The sequence below is a fragment of the Capsicum annuum genome, chromosome 6 (genome assembly GCF_002878395.1).
Source record: "Capsicum annuum cultivar UCD-10X-F1 chromosome 6, UCD10Xv1.1, whole genome shotgun sequence".
Taxonomy (NCBI): domain Eukaryota; kingdom Viridiplantae; phylum Streptophyta; class Magnoliopsida; order Solanales; family Solanaceae; genus Capsicum; species Capsicum annuum.
In genome coordinates, this window is record NC_061116.1 from 46,102,734 (window position 1) to 46,124,303 (window position 21,570).

The 21,570-nt window shown below is 37.2% G+C and overlaps 1 pseudogene; it reads right to left on the bottom strand.

Annotated features, from left to right (window-relative positions):
* Positions 1–1,100: 1,100 nt before the first annotated feature.
* On the bottom strand, positions 1,101–3,848 carry LOC107873440 (annotated as a pseudogene).
* Between the last annotated feature and the right edge of the window lie 17,722 nt (positions 3,849–21,570).

The window sequence follows — 21,570 nt, forward strand, 5'->3', positions numbered from 1 at the left end:
AAATTTCATTGTGAATATCTATACAAAGATGGACAAGAAAGTACAGCTTAATATCTTTGTGCTATTGAATGAATTTCAGCTTCCATTATAATAAAAGTAGCATTTTTCTCAATTCTTCAAATTTCACTTATGTATACTAAGTTCAATTCTCACTGATCTAAGCAATTATCAACTAAATCTAAATTCCTTATTATTATTATATGCTCAATTGACAGATATTCATTGACGATTTCTCCTGAACACCTAATAATTCCTTTTCTAATAAAGCTCGCATATTTATACTCATAAATAGAAAGAAGTATCTTTTAGCTAAGCAAAAGTAAAAGAACCAAAAGTTAAACATCGAACAAAGCTAAACATATAATTCTAAATAACAAAAGAGTAAAACTTAACTTTTTTCAGTTCTTTTATACAACTCTAATCACTAGAGGAAAGAATAAACCACGAATTCTGAATCCAATCACTAAGCAGGAGGAGTATAATGGTCGGTTTCTTTATCGCATGGGTCATTGAAGGATTTGTACTCATTTATTTTCAATAGGATAGGACTAGAATGGAGGGGACCATTGATGTTTGGATTTTTTTAGAGAGAAGGTGTGGGACCATGAAGTTTTGATTTTCAAAGAGAAGAGGGGACCATCGGATTTAAGGAGACCATCGAATTTACGTTATTGTCAGAGAGAAGGTCGGTGGAGAAGGTGAATCTAGGGTTCTTTTAAAAGAACATTGTGCACATTATTAAGTGAGTTATATTTTTTTTTATGTATAGTGCATAAAATTTGTGCATTATATAATAAAAGGAGAATAATGCACACAAAAAGATTAACTGACAGTGCACTATCCAAAAAAATAAATAGAAGATAGTGCACTAATCTAATTTAATGGGGTCAAGCCAAACCATTTAAGAAAAAAGACATTCTGCACTTATTTATTGCACAAAATCCATTTCTGTCACTTCCAAAATCTATGACATAGATTGGCCACTTTTTAAATATGTCTGACATATTTTGGTTCCGCACTCGGCATTTTTAAGACTCGCAACAAATAAAAGAGAACGAGGCAAATTGGCTAGAACATAAATGTTGAGAAATTAAACATGACAAAAAATATGCTCAAATAAGATGGATAAGATTAGTAGTGACCCACTAAAGCTATCATAAAATAAAACCAGGTTAGGAAACAACTATAGGAGCTATTGTCATTGCCCATCAAGAAACTTGGTCAAGACCAAATTGCTCAATTACTCCAATGTCCTTTAAAGAGGCTAGAGAACCATGTCAATAACTACTATAGCATTACCCAAAACTGGAAAAATGTCCAAAGAAAAATCGGTAAAAACATAAGCAAATAAACGGAAGTAGTTCATCCATGCAGAAAATCCTCATCAAATGCACAATCTCACTTCTTCTTTTGAGTAGCTTTGGTGACCTTGGCACCAGTTGGGCCTTTCTTATCAACATTCTTGACGACACCAATAGTAACAGTTTGCCTCATCTCTATCACCACAAAATGACCCAACGGTGGGTACTCTGCAAAGGTCTCCACCACTATACGTTTGGTAGGAATTATCTTAACCATACCAGCATCACCATTCTTTAAGAACTTAGGCTCCTTCTCGAGTTCATTACCCGAATGCCTGTCAATCTTGGTCAATATCTTAGCAAACTTAACAGAAATGTGGGAAGTATGGCAATCAAGCACTGGTGCATATCCATTTCTAATCTGTCCAGGATGGTTCATAATGATGACCTGGGCGGTGAAGTCGGAAGCCACCTTGGTTGGGTCATCCTTGGAGTTTAAGGTAATATAACCACGCTTAAGATCCTTAACAGTAACATTCTTAACGTTGAATCCAACATTGTCACCAGGGAGTGACCTTTGGAGAGATTCATGGTGCATCTCAACAGACTTGGCTTTAGTAGTTAATTTACTAGGACCAAAGGTTACAACCATAGCAAGCTTGATCGCACCAGTCTCTACACGACCAATAGGGACAGTTCCAAAACCATCAATCTTGTAGACGTCCCATAGTGGTAGACGAAGGGGTTTGTCTGATTGCCTTTTGTGCTTATTAATCTGGTCAGGAGCCTCAAGGAGGGTTGGGCCCTTGTACCGGTCAAAGTTTGTAGACCTCTCAATCATATTATCACCTTAAAAACCAGAGATAGGGATAAAGAAATCTTCTCAGGGTTATAACCAACCTTTTTGAGGTAGGATAAAACTTCCTTCACGATTTCTTCAAACCTACCCTTAGAGTACTTGGGGGTGATGGCTTCCATCTGTAAGAAAATAATAGAATCAACATAACATACTTTACTTAAAAAAATTAATTTCTCCTATCAGTAAGATCAAACCTTATTTCAGCAGCAAATCATTTGCTTGACACCAAGGGTGAAAGCAAGCAATGCATGTTCACGGGTCTGACCATCTTTAGAGATACCATCTCCAAAACTACCAGTGCTGGAGTCAATAATCAGGACAGCACAGTCAGCCTGTGAGGTACCAATAATTATGTTTTTAATAAAATCCCTATGTCCGGGGGAATTAATCACAGTGCTGTAACATTTGGTAGTCTTAAACTTCCATAAAGAAATATCAATAGTGATACCATGCTTATGTTCATCCTTAAGCTTGTCAAGCACCCAGGCATACTTGAATAATCTCTTGTTTATCTCGGTAGCTTCCTTCTCAAACCTCTCAATAACACATTTGTCAATACCACCAAGCTTGTAAATCAAGTGACTAGTGGTAGTCAACTTTCTAGAGTCGACGTGGACAATGTCCACAATGCCGATGTGAATCTTCTCTTTACCCATGATGTCTTTGAAACTGAATATCATCTAGAAAACAACCAAGAATTATTTTTTGACAACCATGGAAACCAAAAATAGTTTCTAGAGAAGAAAAAGACATCTAAAAAGACTCATAACAAATAGTTCTATATGATATTGAGTAAATGAGAAAATAGATCATCATAGAATATAAACATACTAGACCAGTAATGTGTAAATTATGTCATGAAGGAATTCCCTAAGGTATGTGTGGGGAACAAGAATGATCATATTATGTATTGATAAAATTGAAGAAACAATTTTTGACAACTAGACAAAATCCACTTTCATTTTCAACTATACTCCATATGGTAAGCTCCATCCAAACACTCGGGCATTATTATCAATCTCAATAGCTAAAAGATATTGCATCACTATTTAACAACCAAGTTTTAGCAAATTATTTTCTTTACAAACTTACAACACACCTAATAAGAAAAGCAGTTTTCAAAACATTCTCCATCATAACAAGCATACAAACAACTATTAAGAATTCAGCAAAATTTTTCAAAACATGCAAATAGTCATAGATTTATAATTCAATTAATTTCCAAGTGGTTAAGTAAAAAAATATCCTCTACATCAACATATCTGAATCTATTCACGCAGTAAAAATAAAGTCGATCGCGAAAAATAACATATCTTATAAATTGAAATCAATTTTAGATTCACATCACATCAAGGTACCAGTACACTTATCCAATTAACAATTCAAATCTAACTTATTAAAAAAAACTCACTGAGAAAACACAATTAGAATAGCATTGACATTTATTGGATAAATAAATAATAGCCAGATAAAAATAAATAGATCTTACCTTTTGAAGACGAACAGAAAAGCAGAAAAGAGAGAGCTTCGTGAAAATCGTAGGTTGTGCAGGAAAATTGAGCAATGGTTTAGGGTTTGAGAAGTGCAAAGAGTGATATTTTATAACTGAGAAAGTGGTGTTCCACTTGGGCTTTTTTAAATGTCCTTATATTTTCTCTAATTAAAGGGACATTTATACTTGTACAAGAGCAATAGATGTAAATCCAGATTTAAAAAAAAAAAGTTTAGGAAATGGAAATTTTAGTTTTTCTTTTTTTGTTCCACGTGTTCCGGTCAGTATTTTTAAAGGTGTTTTTAAGATGAGTCTCGGAATAAAGCATACCAAAACCACTCCAAGGCGCAAATAAAAGACGCTAATCCTTAAGGCATATGTCTTAGAATTAGTGCATAAGCCCCGTCCTAAAAGCATAAGCCGCAGACGTTAATTTTAGATTTTCGCTATTTTAGAAGTATTTTTCGATAAATCATATGTTTATTAAAGATGTAATGATATTTATACTCTATGTTATTACATTTATTTTTTTTCTAAAATATATAAATAAGTAAAGTAACTCTAATTGAAAATAATATTGCCATAAATAATTTGTTCTAGATAATCATGCTTGAAATTGATCTTGGAGCACTCTGAGAAGTGTCGTGATTATGGTTATTGTAGGCGTATAATGGTTGAGGAGGTCAAAGAGGCTATCTGTAGGATGTGTGGGGTAGGGAAACTGGACTAGATGAAATTTTGGTGGATTTTTGGAAGAGCACTAATGGGGTAGGTATGAAGTGGTTGACTGAGTTGTTTAACATAAGTTTCAGGATGATGAGGATGCACGAAGCTTGGAGATGGTGTATGATGATTTATTTATACAATAACAAGGGTGACATTCAGAGTTGCAACAACTATAAGCATACCAAATTGTTGAGTCCATTATGAAGGTTTGGGAAAGGGTGGAAAAGTTGAGGTTAGGAAGGACAGTGACTATTTTCGAGAACCTGTTTGGGTTTATTCCTGATTGCTTGACTACCAAGACCATTTATATTATGGGTAGATTAGTGGAGAAGTATATAGAGAGGAAAAAGGACTTACATATGAATTTTATCATTCTGGAGAAAGCGTATGACAAAGTCCCCAGGGAGGTTCTTTCGAGGAGCTTGGAGGCTAGAGGTGTTCATGTGGAGTACACTAGATTTATTAAGGACAAATAAATTGGAGCAAAGACTCGTGTGAGAATGCCAGGAAGAGATTCAGAGCACTTTTTTATTTTAACAGGGTGGCACCAACAATATACTCTTAGCCTATTTTATTTGCCTTGGTGATAGATATATTGATGCGGCATAGTCAAGGGGAGGTGGTGACAAAATCCAAACCAAGGCCTTATCATAATGGGCATCTGTAACCCCCCAATTATCTAAACCGGAATGCTACACGGTGCTCATGAGACCAAAGGACCACAAGCTAACCCATGATTGATATCTGTACCTGTACACTACATAATATGATGTGAAAATGTAGAAACATGCACTAAGAGGGCGTAAGGTTCAATACTGAACATAAATGAATAATTATAATAATGTCTTACATAGAGTGATGTCTCGATACCAAACAAAAATAAAATACTGAAGTCTTAAAAACATGAAAAATATTGTAGTCGTCTAAAAACCTTTAACTGTCTGACTAAGGAGTTTATAGGACATATCCCCAACTAACTCCGTCAGTTGAAAATTGAACTGATATGATAAAATAAGATCACGTCCTTGGAGAATGAGGACTCACTGCTAAAACTCTGAACCCTAGAATGCTACTGCTGTTGCTGATCTGGGAGTTGTGTCTCTGAACCTATGGTATAACATAAAGAGAAAACCCCATGGCGCAAATGCGTTAGTACAAAAAATGTACTAAGTATATGTGTGAGGTAGGCTGAATACATGGGGCTTACATGCATGAATGATAATAACTGACTAACTAATATGAACGTGAGAGTGTACACATGAATACATAGTAACTGAGATCATGAGAACATGATAACTGAATCTATATACTGATGACATGAATTTACTGATATCTAGCATGACTGATACTGGAGTTTTGATAACTGAAATAACTGATAACATAAGTGATTGCGTTTGACAGTCCTAAATCTGATGGAACTATCTGATTTTCGAACTATGACTTAGTTGACTATATTTGACAGTCCTAAAATCTGAAGAACTATCTGAATTCTTTTATTGAGACTGATACTGAAACTGTGGGAATAGTTATTTAATCAAAATACCCCAAATGCACTAGAACAACTGAGTTGGGGTCCAATCTGTTCGCTGATCTGAAGGGTGTCAATACCGAGCCACTATTAAGGACAATTGTGGGTACCCTCATCAAACAGTGTTCCAAAAAGATAACGGTGGGCCCCTCATCTAACAGTGCTTATCCACCTCATCAACCCTCATCTGACAGTGTTAATGTCTCAACCTATGCTGGCTACATACTTCTAGAACACAAGGACGAATACTAAGAATCACACCCTCATCTGACAGTGTGTGTTCCCACCCTTTGGTTCACTCGGTGCTAATTTGTACTCTCATCTGAAGAGACTAAACATGATTGACTCACTGTAATAGACTGAGTTTACTGAATTTCGTCAATTGACAGAACACTATTGATATCTTATAACTAACTGAGTTCATGAAATTACTGATCTTACTAAGTACTGAGTTCATGAGATTTCTGAGATTTTCTGAGTCACATGATTGACTGACTTCTATGGAACATGTCTTGACTGAGAGTATCGTGAAAACATGACATGGCTCTAGGCATACAACTATATTTTTCGGGTTCAAGTACCCCTAGGACTCGATAGAAGAAAGCTGACAAGGCATGACATTACTGAATACATCACCAACACTAACAATCCACAATACTTCTTGATCATAGGAAAACAGTTCATAATTCATAATGCCATAAATAAGGGATTTCATGCTTTACATGGTTATCATAGTCTTGATCATGGAAGGGAATGCATATAACATGTACATACTTGCATGATTTCAATATCATGAACGTTTCATAACACAACAGTCAATACACAACAAGAGCATGGAAATTGTGTTGCATCATAAGGGTTAGCATGGACTTGTCATTTAGATACAATTGAGTCAAAAGGAACATGATTCTATCATTATAGGCATTTTATCAAACACCTTACATGACACTTTATAGCATAAGTGAAATCATCAATTTAAGAATCTAAAACCACCCAAATTCATAGGTTTTCAATCAACAAACTCAGATACTTCATGGAAATTCATCAAGACACCATATTGAAACATAAATAACAACTATCAACATGAACATGATCAAATCACAATAGGTTATTTAAAACATGATTCTTGGACTCCACGAATGAAAGGGATCCATGGATAAACACTACGCATACCTTAGTTCATGATTTTGTGAAGATTGACGGAGAGATTCTTGAAATTTGATTATGAATACCCTTGGAATTGAACCTTCTAAGAAAATCCTAGGGCTTGTTAATGAGAGTTTGTGAGAGTAATTGAGTATAAGTTGCTGAATTATAGTCAAATCTCGTGTTATAAGAATTATATAGGGTGGGGAAATTGAACCTTTTAACCCTAGGAAATGTCTTCAATTTCTGAGAAAATTTTCAAATTTTCATCCTTGGCGCGACGGGCCACTATCGCGCCAAGTCACTGGAAAGTAATAAATGGGAAATTGCATAGGGGCGTGACGCGGAGCTATCGCGTGGCCACATTGTCTGCGACCTGGATGTTTGACACGATGTTCCAATATTGTGAAGCAACACTGGAAATTGTCAATTTCCATTTGAGCTATCTCCGTGATGAACTGGAGGCTCAGGTGATACACTGTCTCACTAAAAAGGCTCTAACTCTTCGCCCGAGTGTCGAATTTGGGTGAATTTTATATCGATGGAAAGCTTATTGAATTTTCCACATGAAAAAAGTGAAAATCTTGAAAATTCCTCATGGAATAATCATTATTCACTTTAGAAGCTAATACTAGGCATTATTGAGATGAAATTAGTTAGGAAGAAAATTTAGGGTATTACAATATCTCCCCCTTGGGAACATTCGTCCTCAAATTATACTGGATGAGAGGGGGAACAATAAGCTGAGCATGAACTAAACATGGATAACTGGAACATGATTTAATGACTAACAAGCCGAACATAACATACTGAACATGCAAATCTAATACATGCGTAACTGATTCATGCATGTATAACTGAGTGCTCTAAGGAACAAAATTTTCTCACAATGAGAATGTATGTCTGATGCATAATTATGTAACTGAGCTGGTACATGAATGCATGACTGAATATGCAATGGAACTTGATACCAAGTTTGTGATGACACATGATCATGAAACTGAATACCAAGTTTTCACTGAATACTGAACGTGAAGCTGAATAAGCTTAAGGAGAACTGTTACCTTAAGCTTGATCTGGAATGGTGGGAAAGAGGTGAGGATACTTGGTATGCATGTATGCTTCTGCTTCCCAGTTAGCTACCTCGATGGATTTATTTTTCCAAAGAACTTTGACTAGAGGGACTTCTTTGTTCCTCAATCTACGAGTCTGATAGTCTAAGATTTCGACTGGAATCTCATTATAAGAGAGGTGTTCTGAACAGCAATGCTCTGAATAGGGACTACGACTGATGGGTCACCTACGCACTTCTTAAGAAAAGAGACATGAAAGACTGGATGAACTAAGGAAAGATCTGAAGGCAAATCAAGCTTATAAGCTACCTTGCCAAAGCGACTGAGAATTTTGAAGGGGCCGACATATCGGGGACTGAGATTTCCCTTTTTGCCAAACCTCTTCACTCCCTTCATGGGAGAGATCTTGAGGTAGACATGATCACCAATCTAAAACTCAAGATCTTTTCTACACACATCTGCATAAGACTTCTGTCCACTCTAAGTAGCCCAGAGTCCTTCTTTGATCAACTGGACTTTCTCTAGGGCATCAAACACTAAGTCGGGCCCTATGACTGAGGCCTCAATAACTTCAAACCAACCCATTGGAGATATACATCTCCTACTATAGAGAACTTTGAATGGAGCCGTCTAAATACTGGAATGATAGTTATTGTTGTATGCAAACTCAATCAAAGGTAAGTGGTCATCCCAAATACCCTTGAAATCAATTACACATGCCCTTAGCATATCTTCTAAAGTCTAAATGGTCCTTTCTGCTTAACCATCTGTCTGAGGATGAAAGGTTGTACTGAGATGAACTTGGGTACCAAGAACCTTTTGGAATGCTTTCCAGAAGTGAGAGGTGAACTGGGTACCTCTATCTGAGGTGATAGATAATGGAACACCGTGTAATCTGAACAACTCTCTAATATAGAGTTTGGCGTAATCCTCGGCTGAATAAGAGGTATGAACTAAAAAAAAATGAGCTGACTTGGTTATTTGGTCTACTATAACCCAAACTGAATCATGCTGATGACGAGTTTAAGGTAAACCCATCACAAAGTCCATGTTCATTTCTTCCCACTTCCAAGTAGGAATTGTGAACTCCTACATGGAACCACTAGGATTCTGATGCTCTATCTTAACTTGCTAACATGTAGAGCACTTAGCCACAAACTCTGCAATATCTCTCTTCATCCCACTTCACCAATTGATATCCCATAAGTCACGGTACATCTTAGTGGCTCCTGGATAAATGAAGTATCACGCACCATGCACTTCTGCAAGAATTCGTTGCTATAAGTCATCTACACCTAGAACACACAGACGACTCTAACAACAAAGAACACCATCTCCCCTTTGGGAGAAAACCTCTACTCTCTAATTCTGAACTGACTCTTTTAGCTTGAAAAGGCTAGGATCCCTGTCTTACTTTTCTTTTACCTCGAAAACTAAAGATGATTCTGAACTACTCTGAACACATACACCACCCTCTGAAAAATCAACTAAGCGAATGCCTAGTCTGGCAAGATGATGAACTTCCTAAACTAACTCCTTCTTACTGTCCTCAACATGAGAAACACTACCCATGGACAGTCTACTGAGAGCGTCGGTCACTACATTGGCCTTGCCCAGATGATAAAGCACACTTATGTCATAATTTTTCAAGAGATCTAACCATCTTCTCTAATGAAGATTGAGATCTTTTTTAGAAAAGACATACTGAAGACTCTTATAATCTATGAAGACATCTACATGAACTCCGTAGAGAGAATGCCTCCAAATCTTCAAGGCAAATACTACGGCTGCTAACTCAAGATCATGAGTAGGATAATTCTTATCATGGGGCTTTAACTATCTAGAGACGTAGGCTATGACCTTGTCATGTTGTATGAGGGCACAACCCAAACCTACTCTAGATGCTTCACAATACACTACGAACCCATTTGAACCATCTGGAAGAGCTAGAACTGGAGTTAAGGTGAGTCAAGTTTTAAACTACTGAAAACACTTTTCGCAAGAATCTAACCACTGAAACTTGACCTTATTCAAAGTCAATCTGGACACAGGGGATGCAATAGAAGAAAATACCTCAACAAACCATCTATAATAGCTAGCCAAGCCTAAGAAACTCCTGATATCTGATGGAGAGATAGGGCGAGGCTAGTTTCTTACTACTTCGGTCTTCTGAGGATCTACTCTAATGTCATTACCAAAAATGATATGACCAAGGAAAACTACTGACCTTAGGCAAAATTCGCACTTACTAAATTTGGCGAATAGCTGATGATCTCTGAGAGTCTAAAGCACTATTCTGAGATGGTCTGCATTATCGCGCTCTATGCGGGAATAGACCAAAATATCATCTATAAAGACTATGATGAATATGTCCAAGTACGGCTTGAACCCACGATTCATCAAGTCCATTAAAGCTGCTGGGGCATTGGTAAGACCAAAGGACATGACTAGAAATTTAAAGTGACCTTACTGAGTACGAAAAGTTATCTTTGGAATATCACATTCTCTAAGTCTGAGCTAATGGTAGCCTGATCTAAGGTCTATCTTAGAGAAATAACTGGCACCCTGAAGTTGATCAAACAAGTCATCTATTCTGGGAAGAGGATACTTGTTCTTGATCGTGACTTTATTGAGTTGATGGTAATCAATGCACATTCTGAGGGAACTGTCTTTCTTTCGGACATATAAGACTGGTGCGCGCCACAGGGAAATACTGGGTCTGATGAATCCCTTATCTAAAAGATCCTTCAACTGTTCTTTTAGTTCCTGGAGTTCTGCTAGTGCCATTATATATGGCAGAATAGAGATAGGCTGAGTACCAGGAAGAAGGTCTATCCCGAAGTCTATTTCCTTTTCGGGAGAAATTCTTGGAAGATCTTCGAAAAAGACATCTGAATACTCATTAACCACTGGGACTAATTTAGGACTGGGAGATTCAGAACTAGAGTCCGTAACATGCACGAGGTGAAAAAAACACCACTTAGATATTATTTTCCTTGCCCGAAGGTAGGAAATAAGCTAACCTCTAAACGCTGAAGTATTACCCTTCCACTCTAGGATGGGTTCATTCGAAAACTAACACTAAACTATTCTATTTTTACATTCGAGTGTGGCATAGAAGGAATAAAGCTAGTACAAGCCGAGAATGACATCAAAATTAGTTATCTCTAATTCAACTAAATCTGCTGACGTGACTTTCTGAAATATTATAACCAGACAGTTCCTGTATATCCACCGAGCTATGATGGATTTACCTATTAGGGTAGATACTAAAAAGGGCTCTGCTAGAATTTTAGGACTGACTCCAAAATCGCCTGCTATATAAGGAGTAACAAAAGACAAAGATGCACCTGGATCTAGAAAAGCGTAAACGTGAACATAAAAGATCTATAACGTACTAATAACAACATCAGGAGAATTTTCCTAATCCTGTCGGGTCTAAAGAGCATAGAGATGATTTGGGCATTGCCCACTCGTAGCACTAGAAGAGGCACCCTGCTGGTTCGAGCGACTGGAATGAGTTGTGAAATGGTTCAGCTGACCCTGATAACCCAACTGGGGACAATCTCTAACTCTATGGCCTGGCTTTCCACAACCAAAATAGACATCGCTACCAGGTCTGCAATCACCCTTGTGGTTCTTACCACAACTCTAACATAGGGGATTATTTTAGGTACTGCTGGCACTGCCCTGAGACTTAGAGCCTGGCGCTCTATCTTTGTTACCCTCTCTAAACTTAGGAACTGGAGCACTGGCTATAGAAGGAGCTGGAGCTGATGACTTAGGATGAAACTAGAAATGGTTTCTCCTTCTAATTTAGGCTGTCTAAAATTGAAGCTACATGTCCTAGCTTTCTTATTCTGCTTTTACCTCTTCTTAATTTTCTATTCCTCTATCTGTTGAGCATGAGTCATGAGTTGAGCTAAAGTCATGTCACTATTTAGCATAGTAGATCTGTACTAGTTAACCACACTATCATTTACCCCTGAATAAAACTTGCTCATCTTAGCTCTGTTGTCTACAACCACATAAGGGGCATATTTTGCTAATTGATTAAACCTAAGAGAATACTCGTTCACCGTTATATTTCCCTGCCTAAGGTTGATGAACGCTAGAACCTTCGCCTCTCTCATCTCCAGGGGAAAGAATCTGTCTAAGAAAGTCGTGACAAACTCCTCTCACTCTATAGGACCTGCATCATCTACCCTTTTGGACTTCCACTACTTGTACCAAGTATGAGCCACATCTTGCAACTGGTATGTGGCTAACTCAACACGTTGTGGCTAACTCAACACTCTCAACAGTAGTCACCTCCATAATATCTGTCACCTTTTCGACTTGATCAATAAATTCCTGAGGGTCTTCATCTACCTTAGACTTGAGAAACGTTGGAGGATTCATCTGGGTGACGTCCCGACTCCTATCTGCGGCTGAGTTGGCCACTGGGTTGGCCAAAATAACTGTTGGCCGGTTATTATGGGCATCTACTGACTGAGCAAGAGTGGTAAATGCAGTTTTGAATTCCATATGAGAAACATGCTCGCCCAAAGGATCTTCGGGCTGAGGAGTTGACTAGTTTCTTCTCTTTGGAGGCATGTTTTGAAATCAAGAGGAGAAATGGATTAAACTGAGAGATTGACTTATGATTATGCTCACAGGCATGACATGAATACTAAAAGAAGGGAAACTATTTCTTAAAACATCTCATAGCCTCCGGCATATAAATATGGCGCGCGACACATCTATGTACAAGACTCTACTAGATGCGGCTTTCAGACTTCCTAGGAATCTATTGAACCTTAGGCTCTGATACCAAGTTTGTAACACCCCGATTATCTGAACATGAATGCTACAAGGTGCTCATGACCCTGAAGGACCACAAGCTAACCCATGATGGATATCTGTAACTATACACTGCATAATATGACATAAAAATGCAGAAACATGCACTAAGAGGCCGTAAGGTTCAATAATGAACATAAATGAATAATAACAATAACGTCTGACATAGAGTGGTATCTCGATACCATAACAAAACAAAAATAATGAAGTATGAAAAACATGAAAAATACTATAGTCATCTAAAAGCCTCTAACTTTCTGACTAAGGAGTTGATGGGACATGTCCCCAACTAACTCCATCAACTAAAAACTGAACTAATATGATAAAATAATATCACGTCCTCGGAGAATGAGGACTCACTGTTAAAACTCTGAACCCTAGAATGCTACTGATGCTGCTGATCTGGGAGTCATGTCTCTGAACCTATGGTGCAATATAAAAAGAAAACACCATATCCCAAATGGAATAGAACAAAAGAATGTACTGAGGATACGTGTAAGGTAGGCTGAATACATGGGTCTTTCATGCATGAATGATAATAACTGACTGACTAATATGAACATGAGAGTGCACACATGAATACATAGTAACTGAGATCATGAGAACATGATAACTGAATTATATACTGATGACATGAATTTACTGATATCTAGCATGACTGATACTGGAGTTCTAATAACTAAAATAACTGATAACATGAGTGACTGTGTCTGACAATCCTAAATCTGATGGAAATATTCGAGTTCCGTACTGTGACTAAGTTGATTGTATCTGGAAGTCCTAAAATCTGAAGAACTATCTGAGTTCTTTTACTGAGATTGATACTAAAACTGTGGGAATAATTACTTGACCGACATGCCCTAAATGCATTAGAATAGCTGAGCTAGGGTCTAATCTGTGCCCTGATTGGAAAGGTATCAATACCGCACCACTGATAAGGACAACTGTGGGTACCCTCATCTGACAGAGTCCCCAAAAGAGAACGATGAGGCCCTCATTTGACAGTGCTTATCCACCTTATCAACCCTCATCTGACTATGTTGATGTCTCAACCTATGCTAGCTACATAGTTCTGGAACACAAGGATGACTACTAAGAATCACACCCTCATCTGACAGTGTATGTTCCCACCCTTGGTTTCACTCAATGCTAAATTATACTCCCATCGAAAGAGACTGAACATGATTGACTGACTGTACATGGACTGAGTTTACTGAATTCCGTTGATTGATGGAATACTATTAATATCTGATAACTGACTGAGTTCATGAGATTACCAATCTTACTGAGTACTGTGTTTTTGAGACTTTTAAGATTTCCTGAGTCACATGACTAACTGACTTCTATGGAACATGGCTTGACTGAGAGTATCGTGAAAACATGACATGGCTCTAGACACACAACTATTTTTTTTGGTACAAGTACCCCCTGACTCGATAGAAGGAAACTGACAAGTTATGACATTCCTGAATACATGACCAAAACCAACAATCCATAATACTTCTTGATCATAGAAATAGAGTTCATAATTCATAATGCCATAAATAAGGGATTTCATGCTTCACATGGTTATCATAGTCTTGATCATGGAAGGAAATGCATATAACATGTACATACTTGCATGGTTTCAATATCATGAATGTTGCATAACACAACAGTCAATACACAAAAGAGGATGGAAATTTTGTTGCATCATAAGGGTTAGCATGGACTTGTCATTTAGATACTATTGAGTCATAAGGAACATGATTCTATCATTCTAGGCATTTTATCAAACACCTTACATGCACACGTTATAGTATAGGTGAAATCATCAATTTAAGAATCTAAAACTACCCAAACTCATAGGTTTTCAATCAACAAACTCACATACTTCATGGAAATTCATCAAGACACCATCTTGAAACATAAATAACAACTATCAACATGAACATGATCAAATCACAACAAGAAAGTCACAATAGGTTATTTAAAACATGATTCTTGGACTCCACGAATGAAAGGGATTCATGGATGAACACTATGCATACCTTAGTTCGTGATTTTTTGAAGATTGATGGAGAGATTCTTGAAATTTGATGATGAATTCCCTTCGAATTGAACCTTCTATGAAAACCCTAGATCTTGTTCTTGAGAGTTTTTGAGAGTAATTTAGTATAAGTTGCTGAATTATGGCCAAATCTCGTGTTATAAGGCTTTTATAGGGTGGGGAAGACCCTTTTAACCATAGGACACGTCTTTAATTTCTGAGAAAATTTCCCAATTTTCATCCTTGGCGCGATGCGCCACTATCGTGCCAAGTCATTGAAAAGTGACAAATGGGAAATTAAATAAGGACACGAAGCTGAGCTATCGCGTGGACACCTTGTCTGTGACCTGGAAGTTTGGTGCGACACGCCACTATCATGGAGTAACACTGGAAATTGACAATTTCCATTTGAGCTATCTCTGCAACACGTTGGAGGCTCAGATGATACACTGTCTCACTAAAAAGGCACTAACTTTTCGCCCGGGTATCGGATTTGGGCGAATTTTATATCGATGGAAAGCTTACTGAATTTTCCACATGACAGAAACTGAAAATCTTGAAAATTCCTTATTGAATAATCATCCTTTACTTTAGAAGATAATACTAGGCATTCTTGTGACAAAATTAGATAGGAAGAAAATTCAGGGTACTACAGCATCATAAACCCAACAAGGATAGGAGATCACCCTGCTATCCAATACAGCCAACCAACATATACCCTGAGTTATATGAATTTCGAATATATAATTAAGATAAGGTGATTAATAACACAATGACTTTAGGAGAGGTCTAAGACCATGGCCAACCCAAACAAGTCAAACTGTCCAATGCCCAAACAACAACCATAACAAACCAAAATAATAACCAAGTCTTTATCTATACCATAACGTACCCAAGTCCACAATTTGTCCTTACAAAGCCTATAAAAGAGATCCAAGAATATTTGATTGGGACATGCCCCCCAACCATAGCCAAAACCAATGTCCAAGTCTAAACTAATAAAGACATAAAAAACTTAAAGCCAGAAGTGGAGCCTTTCAAAGTATAGAATCTCACCACTATAAGTTAACACAAGATGTTCCAAAGCCAATCACTGAGTAGGAGGTCTAAGAACATGACCAGCACCTGCATCAGTTGGGGATACAAAATCAAAGACGGTTATCTGTTGGAGCACTAGTATGTAACTAAAGAATAATGATAAAATAATACCAACACTTCAAATCCAATCAACCAATGCATATAACCAATGTAATATATACGTATACATATCTACCATGCTGGGGAAGGTAATAAGATTAGCATAAACATTGAAATTATTAACCTAGGTTATGTATCTTAGCCTTCATAAAACAAGGCACCCACAGGAAGGGCCCCAATGAGTGTAGCTGCATGAATAAAATAATATCCCAAACCGTATATGCCTATATAGGTGACTTGAACCTCCCGGCATAATCAAGGTGACTTAAGAACCAATACATGTATTATGGGGGACTCAAACCTCCCATTCACATATTCATTCGGGGGATTCAAACCACCTGATCACAAAGACACCCACACAGGCTAGGGCGGTTTTCTATGTTAGTCCTTCGAACTCCACTTCCACGGCCCGACTACAAATCCCACTTTTAAAGCCCCATTTAAAACCATCATTTCACATAAACAACCAGTAATACAATTACTTACCAAAGGCACTTTGTTGGTATTGTCATACTAACACCACTTGCAAGCATGCAATATGCCATTACCATTATCAATTAACCAATAATTTATTTGACTTTAGGACTCAAGCCTATTATCTACCAAGACACTTGTTCAATTCAAAGTTTAGAGACTCGAAACCCATTGCCTAGTAAAGAAAAAAACCAATTTAATCTTTAGGGACTCAAACCCTTTTTGGCCAATTAAACTACCAAGATTACCATTTAAATCATTACATGGACAACAAGGCCTTTACAATAACATTTACCAATGATACATATTCATTAGACTAATGCCTTAGTTCAAAACACCATTAACATGTGACTAGTTTATTCTCTTAGGCATTTTCACAAACACTCTGAGGGCATACTATTACCAAGACTAAAACCAAAGTAAAAACCTTCATGTTTAGGATTAACCATGACACAATTGTTAAACCACAATTACCCAACATCCACATTTGCAAACCATTACAAAAAACATATATAAACATAATTTAAACCAAGGGTAAACCATACTCAGCAATATGCAACAAAAACCCTCAATATTGGTCTTCAAAACAACTATTAATTAATCGTAAACAAACCTTAAAACATATGATTTTAATGGACTAACAATGAGGAAAGATTCACATGCCTTATTCATGAAGATTCATGGAAGAAACTTGACCCTTGAGCCTTTAGATAAACACTTGAAGAAAACCTTAGCCCAATCTTCAAGAGAAAGTTTAGAGAGTTTTTTGGAATGTTTGATCTTTTAGAAGTATGTTATGATGGCCACAATATGTTATAGGATGTGAGGACTTTAGGGTTTTGGGGTGACAAATGCCCAAAATAGCCTCAGCTTAAAAGCTGAAAACATGATCACAGAAGCGTACGACCACACCACTCAAACCGTACCCCAACATATGACTGGTACGCACCACTCGTGCCCTAGGTATCAACTTGTACTCCAACACTATCCGACATATGAGTTCCTAGAACAACTCATATCCAATCATATGATTGGTACCATCTAAACTGTATCCTAGGGCAAATCCTTTAGGCTAAACATAGGACATCATATAATTTAGTACTATACCTCTAGTACCCTAGCTTTTTATTAGTAAGATGTCCACTCGTACCTTGGACAGAATGCAACCCAAACCACACTGATCATCATACAAGTTGAGAACCATAAACCATAACCACATCATACGACTAGTACCTACAAGTCGTATAATGTCCAATGAGCTCAAAATCAAGAATTTTGTAAGGGTCAAAACTAGGGTATTTTAATTCTCCCCTTCTTGGATCATTCATCCTCGAGTGATGGGTAAAGGCAAGAACAATCACAATTTAACACATTATTAAACATCAAAGAAACCTTTAACAAAGTTATAAACAAAGATATAAAACAAGGATATTAAGAACAACACATACCTCAAGCACTAATTTTTGAAATGGGGAACAAATATAGATAATTGGACTTCATGTCATCTTCCAAATCCCAAGTAGCTTATTCAACCTTATGATTCATCCAAAGAACCTTTACTGAAGCCACATGTTTTTTACACAATTGAAAGACTTGATAAACCAAGATCTTAATCGGGACTACCTCATAAGAAAAGAAATCTGAGATACCCAACTCTTCCAAAGGAACAACCGATGAAGGATCACCTACACATTTTCTTAACATAAAGACTTGGAAAAATGAATTAATGGATCTCAAACTAGGAGGCATCTCAAACTCATAAGCAACATTGCCAGGCCTCTTCAAAACTATGTACGGGTCGCCAACCTTGAACTCCAACTCCCTAGGCCTTATATCAGCATAGGACTTTTGGCGAATTTGAGTGGTGTTCAGTCTATCACGAGTCACATTCACCTTGTCAAAGGATTTTAATATACCTAGGTCTTCAACCTTTGAAAAATAACTTTATTTTTATGTCTCTGAGTTTGGTATGATTTAGAGCTTGAGTCATACCCATGGATTGGGTTGTACCCACTTTTGCTTCTCACTCTCATACCGTAGGTAGTCTATGAGGGTGACATACTATCCACTATATGATATGGTATACCCTTGGTCATATCCAATGGATATGGGTCGTGACCAACATAATCGTATGGATTGAGGACCTAACTTGAGTAGATTATTTTCTATATGATTGGTCTATACGATTTAGGGGTTGAGTCGTACCCTTTGGTTATGACTCAAGGGTGTCCACTCATACCCTTAATAGTGTAGATGACCTAGAAAGATCCTAGGGTATGATTCAAGGTACCAATTGTACCCTAGGGTACAACTACTTAATGAGTCGTATGAGGGAGTGTGCCACTAGGTGGGGCTATTTTCTAGCTTTTAACTAAGGGCCTTGTGGCATTTACCATGCCTAAAACCCTAAACACTCTCACTATATAAGTGTTTATAGCTTTCTAAACATCTATTTTAATAGATCAAGCACCCTAAAACACTCTCTCAAGCTCATCTTTGGAAGATTGGAGGCTAGAATTCCAAGAGTGGTCTTCAAGAGGCAAAGAAGAGTCAATATTCTTGGTGATTCAAATTAATTAAGGCATGTAACAATTACCCTTGATAAATAAATCTAAACCCATGTATTTCATACTTATATTACTAAGTACATGGTGGTTTTGAAATCAAATGAAAAGGGTTTTGTTGCTTAATGATAAACAATGAAGACTCTTAATTAGACTTATGTTTATACATGTTATTGATGGTGGTTTGCACATGTGAATGCTTGTTGTATGTGGTATAACATTTAGGTCTTGATAAACCCTAGTCCTGATGATTTCTATCATGAAATTGGCCTTGGTAAGGGCATGTACACAATGTGTTTGTGAAAATGTCTAAGTGAGATGTCTAGTTACATGATGATGATGCTTTGAACTAGGGCAATAAACCAATATGTATGGTTTCTTGATAAATGGTATTGTGAAGGTAAAATGAGCCATGTATTGTGTAATGGATGACCTTGATGGTTTGATGAATAAGAAGGGGGTTAAAGTCCCTAACATAAAAATGAACGTGAATTGTGTGTGGGACTAAATTGTGGTATAGAATTGATAATGAAATATGAATGGCCTATAATCATCTTAAGGACCATTTTCTAAATTATATGATGAGTTGAATTAAGGCATTGGCCTGTTAAAATGTTTGAGAAATGAAGGCTCCCATGAGGATCAAGTGGTCATGTATGATGTTAAATTAGTTAAATAGGTTAAAGTCCTTATGTGTTGAATTGAGTGTACATGGAGGCATAGACAAAGGGTTATAGTCCTAATGTCGACTAATGATAGTCATGATGGCTTGAGGTTCAAGTCCCTTGCCTAATGAAATCACTTATGGTGAAAGTCCCTTGCTTGAATAAATGTTGAGAGGTTAGAGTCCCCTATCTAATGTGGCATGAGGTTAGTGTCCTTTGCCAAATATATGAGCACTTGGTTAGAGTCCCTTGCTTGAATAAATTTGTGTGAGTGGTTAGAGTCCCTCACTTATATGAATGTGTGTGAGTGGTTAGAGTCCCTCACTCAAGTAGATGTGTATGTTGTTAGAGTTCCTTACTTGATGATATATGAATATAGTTAGAGTTCTATGCCTTATGAGAAATGCTTGAATCTAAAAGTGTGGAAGGTTGGAGTCCTCTATTGCATGTATGATGAATGAGCATTTATTAAGTGTTGATAAATCTTGTCCCCTTGATTACCATGTGATATGTCTATAAATATATGGATAAGGTTATGAATGTGATTGATTATGATATATTATTTGTTGTTGAATAATGATGCTATTTTATCCATATCCTTGAATTACATGCTAGCGTTCCAATAGCTAACCATCTCTGGATGCTATGTCCCCTCGCGACATAGGGGTCGGAGCATCATCTTCTCTTCCTGCACAGTGATTAGGTGATTGAAGTGGTTCGTGCATTGACTTTGAAGTGGTGAGTTTCCTTTCTTTGAAAGACATTCATCCTTGGTGTCCTATCTTTAGACTTAGTCATTTGACTTGATTTGTCTATTATTATGGGCTTATCCTGAAATATACACTTCTAAACATCGATTTGTATAGAGTTATTGCTGTTGACTATCGACTTGGGAATATTGGTTAGTTGATAAATCTAATAAAGTTCTTAGTCATGTTTAAGTTATGACTTATACTATGTTTTCCGTTATCTTATCATATAGTCAGATTCCATCCGACCTTGTAATTTATATTGAGGACTTGGTTGGGTTATTGAGGCGACCTCTGGTTCATGTGACTTGGGGTGACCATATGACATGGCCCAGTTTTAGGGCGTGTCATCTTGGTGAACCAAATCTGGGACAAACAACTTACCTTCACCAACTTCATACCACCCAATAGGAGAACGACACCTCCTACTATATAATGCCTCAAAAAAAGCCTTACCAATGCTATAGTGGTAATTATTTTTATAAGCAAATTTAATCAAAGGAAAATGGTTGAACCAACTACCACCATAGTTAATCATGCAAGCACGAAGCATATCTTCCAATGTTTGAATGGTTCTCTCCGTTTGTCTATCAGACTGTGGGTGGAAAACGGTACTTAGGCACACCTTAGCTCCCAAGACTTTTTTAAATGACTTCCAAAAAATGAGTTGAGAACGGAGTACCACATTCCAAAATAATAGAAATAGGAGCAAATACAACTTGATAATCTCTGCAAGATGCAACTTAGCATAATCCTCTGTCGAATAACTAGTCCTCACGGGTGAAAAGTCAGTGGGCTTGGTAATCCTATACATAATGACCCAAATCGAATCACACTGATTCTGAGACTGAGGAAGACCGATAACGAAATCCATATTAATGAGCTCTCACTTCTATTCAGGCAACTAAATCTCTTGATACAAACC